This window comes from Epinephelus moara, chromosome 22 (assembly GCF_006386435.1).
Source record: "Epinephelus moara isolate mb chromosome 22, YSFRI_EMoa_1.0, whole genome shotgun sequence".
In the NCBI taxonomy this organism is placed as follows: Eukaryota; Metazoa; Chordata; class Actinopteri; order Perciformes; family Serranidae; genus Epinephelus; species Epinephelus moara.
Window position 1 is genome coordinate 42,494,771 of NC_065527.1, and position 4,611 is coordinate 42,499,381.

Consider the following 4,611-nt stretch of genomic DNA (forward strand, 5'->3'; position numbering starts at 1 on the left):
TCCAAAAGTAACTTTGAGAAACAGATTCTATGCTTGTGAAAACTGTGCAGTCTCTGCCACAATGTGAATCCTACTGTCCAGGTAAAACTTTTTCTTACTTTTGTTAGTCATAGATTTTATCTGAGAACAAAAGATTATGATTGGTGTTTGATGGAGGAGGAGCCAGTCAGGATATTACTGACAGCCCTCATTCTCTTATAGTTGGATGGAGGTCTGCAGCAGAGGTGTGGTGTACCCCATACTGTAGGCCCACTACACACACAGTCACATTATTTGTTTTTAATATTTTATTTTATTGTAATTGTAATTTTCATGCACTTTGTGAGGCACGCTGTAACCATGCTATACCAATAAAATTAATATTATCACTATTATTATTATTTTCACTATTATTACTATTAATATTACTACTACTATTATTATTATTATTACTAATATTACTATAATTATTATTACTATTTTTATTACTATTATTATTATTATTACTACTATTATAATAATAATTATTATTACTATTATTATTATTATTATTACTATTAATATTACTATTGCTATTATGATAAATAATACTAATACTATTATTATTATTATTGATATTACTATTATCATTATTACTACTATTAATATTACTATTACTATTGCTATTATTATTAATAATACTAATACTATTATTATTATTATTATTATTATTATTATTATNATTATTATTAATAATACTAATACTATTATTATTATTATTATTATTACTACTACTATTAATATTACTATTATTATTGATATTACTATTGTCATAATTATTACTATTACTATTGCTATTATTATTATTATTATTATTATTGTTATTATTATTATTATTACTATTACTATTATTTCTGTTATCATTATTACTAGGTGCAGGTGAGGAGCGCCATAATTCCACCAGTACAGAGGGAGCAGTCACTGACAGCGTCCTCTGAGCTGGTGGGGACAGGGCACTCATTGCTTCATCTGGTGGGTGAAGAGAGTGGTGTCCTGGGTCGAGGTGGAGGTGCAGGGGCATCCTGGACTCACTCGAGTGCTGAGAGTGGGTCAGTGATCTGGTGTGGTGTTGGGTCTATCTGGGATGATTGACGTCCACTCTCAGCTGCCCCAGGAGCACCAAAACCTCAGAGGAGTCCTGTCCTATAAAACAGAAACACAAGTAAGACTTTTGAACTCAGCTATACACGGAATGATATTATAAACAATGAATAATATTCAACAAGGCTCCTGTAATAAAAATTAAAGTTAACTTTATCTCAGCAATGCTTTATGTCACTATGGTACTTTTGTAGTCTTAGTGAGGGGATTATTTACTGAGCCCACTGAATGAAACACACCCATCACGCTCCATCTGGTCCTGGAGTCATCCATCCTTCTCATCTGGCCCTGGAGTCATCCATCCTTCTCATCTGGTCCTGGAGTCATCCATCCTTCTCTTTCGGTCTTGTCTTGGTCTTTCACGTTGTTGCATCTTGTGTGGGGTTGATCTGGTCCACCTATAAATACCTAAGTAAAAGAGACTTGGAGACTTTTCTTTATGTTAGTAAAAATTACTTTCCCTCTGTTTGTTGCATCCACCTCCACCTGAAGACACAGGACAATGCAGCAGAGTGAGCAAAAAAGACAATGTGATATTATTAAACTGGTCAGTGACAGAAATACTTGTGTTGATGTTATTAAACTGGTCAGTGACAGAAATACTTGTGTTGATGCTGTCATGAAGTCCTGACTTACCTCTCTCTGGTATAGCCACCTAATCTTTATAAAGGAAAATAGATAACAGTATAGCCTGCTTCATCTGTTAACTGGACTCAACCCTGACATCCCAAATAACATCAGGCCAATTGCCAACCTACCCTTTCTGTCCAAACTACTGAAACGTGCTGTAACCTCCCAACTGAAACACCACCTCTCTGTCAATGACATGTATGAAACATTCAATCCTGATTTTGTTAAACCAAAGTACTGAAACTGCCCTGCTTAAAATCACTAACAACCTATTTCTCTCCTCTGATGCCAGAAACCTCAACATCCTCATCCTCCTTGACCTCAGTGCCGCCTTCGACACCATCAGTCCCTCTATCCTTCAGACTTCAGACAGACTTCAGTTCATCTCCATCAATAACTGCAAATCCCACACTGCTCCCCTCCTCAAAGGTGTCCCCCAAGGTTCAGTTTGGTACCCTCCTCTTTATCCTGTACCTTTTCCCCATTGGTCACATAATACGCCATCATGGCGTCCAGTTCCATTGCATCGTCCATGATATCCAGCTCCTAATCTCCACCTAGACAATCTCCACTGCCACCCACTCAACCCTGACAAACTGCATCACTGAAATAAAATCCTTGCTTCAAACCAACTTCCTCCAATTAAACTGCCACAAATCCTAAATTATCATCACTGTACCAAAAGCAGTCACCAAATCCACCCATAACTTCACCCTCAACATTGACGGCTCCACAGTATCCACCTCACTCACATCCGAAATCTTGGTGTCATTTTCGATTAATTCCTCTCCTTCGACCGACACATCAAACACATCACCAAAACAGCCTTCTTTCACCTCAGGAACATCGCCTGCCTCCGTCCATCCCTCTCCTCCTAAGCTGCAGTACTACAAAACTCTCCTCATAACATACAAATACCTGTCTGAGCTCCTCCACTATCACATTCCAATTGCACACTCCGCTCTGCCGATGCCTGGTGCAAGACGCTACCGAGGGCTGTGCTAGCCTCGCCAGCCGCAGAGGCCGCATGAGGCTTTACCCAATTACTGGTAAATGCATCCATCAACTATTACTCAAAAGTAAAATATAATTTAACAGCTCTGGTGCAAGACGCTACCAATGGCTGTGTTAGCCTCGCCAGACGCAAAGGCTGCCTGGGACTTTATCAGTCCTTCCAGGCACAAAGGTTTCCCAATCACTGGTAAATGCATCCAGCAATATCAACGATAATAAAATAGTAAAATGTAAATAAAAAGCCCTGGTGCAAGACACTACTGAGGGCTGTGTTAGCCTTGCCAGACGCAGAGGCCGCATGGGGTTTTACCCAATCACTGGTAAATGCATCCAACAATATCAACTATAATAAAAGATTAAAATGTAAATAAAAAGCCCTGGTGCAAGACGCTACCAAGGGCTGTGCTAGCCTCGGCAGATGCAGAGGCTGCCTGGGCCTTTATCAGTCCTTCCAGACACAAAGGTTTACCAATCAGGTCCGTCAGTCTTCATCGGAGTCGCTGTCATCAGGCCTCCTCGGGTACTGGAAAGAACTCCGCCAATATCTTCTGGAAATGGAGGAGCTGGTGCCTGAAGTGGAGGGTGCAGAGTTCCTGTAGTCCTCTTCTCCGCCTCTGTGTGTGGAGGAGCTGGTGCCTGAAGTGGAGGGTCTTGGCTCTTCATTGCAGTCCTCACAGGTCTTCCTCTGCCTCTTCCCACTTACCTGAGGTGTGACGCTGTCCTCCCTGCTTCTCTCTGTGGATGAGCTGAGGCCGGAGGCTGGGGGAGCAGAGTCTTCAGACCTAGGAGAGACTGGGGGCAGATCTTCAGGACGCTCCACTGGCTGTGCAAGAGGCTCCGGAGAAGGAACAGGAAAATAACGCCATCCTGGCCGAAATCTGTCATCATCAACGTCCACCTCCTCCTCTTCCTCCTCGCTGGTGGACCTGGACCCGGAATCTTCATTGTCGTCCTCCTCGGCCTCAGACTCATCCTCTTCATCTGAGGAAACTAGGGGAATGAAGTCACCTACACGTACATCATCTACCTGTACATCACCTACCTGAACCTCACCTTCATCATTGTCGAGGATCCTGATGACTTCAAGGAGGCCATCCTCTGCTGGGCGCTCGATGACGAAGAACACACCACCTGAGGAAGGAAAAAATCAAATACTCAAATTATAATATCGGAGTGACTATTTGCACCCCAGTATAAATAGCCTTGGCCTCTTAGCTGGGCTATTTTCACCCCTGTATGACTTGCGACAACAAACTTTGCGCATACAAAAAACCTATCTGACGCAGACCTGTCTGTCTCTGTAATACTGAAACCATTTCCCTCAGTGGAAACGAAACTTTTATTTACTCTTATTTCACAGAGAGAACTATAAATTGTGAAGACAGTAAAGCCTCCACTAAAATAGCATTTTAAATCTTGTGTGTAATTTATCCTTCAGGGATTTATACTTCGGGATTTTTCCTGGCTTCATATGAGAAGAGGAAATCTCCACTCGTCGCTAGGCTAATTTATACAATGCAAAATGCCATAGGCTGGCGCTACTAACGTTAGCATGTTGTATTTGTCTGGAAAACGTGTTTAGTATAAGACAGTTGTTTTGTCAGTGAATCTTGTGAGTTGTAATGGAGCCAAATTATGTACCATTACCTTTGTTACATGTTGCTGTTGTCCCTGGTTTTAACTTATATGAGAAGAGGGAAAGATTGCTAGTTGCTAGGCTAATATATACAATGTAAAATGCCATAGGTTGGCGCTAATAAAGTTAGCATGTTATATTTGTTTGGAAAACGTGTTTAGTATAAGACAGTTGTTTTGTCAGTGAATCTTGTGAGTTGTAATGGAGCCAAA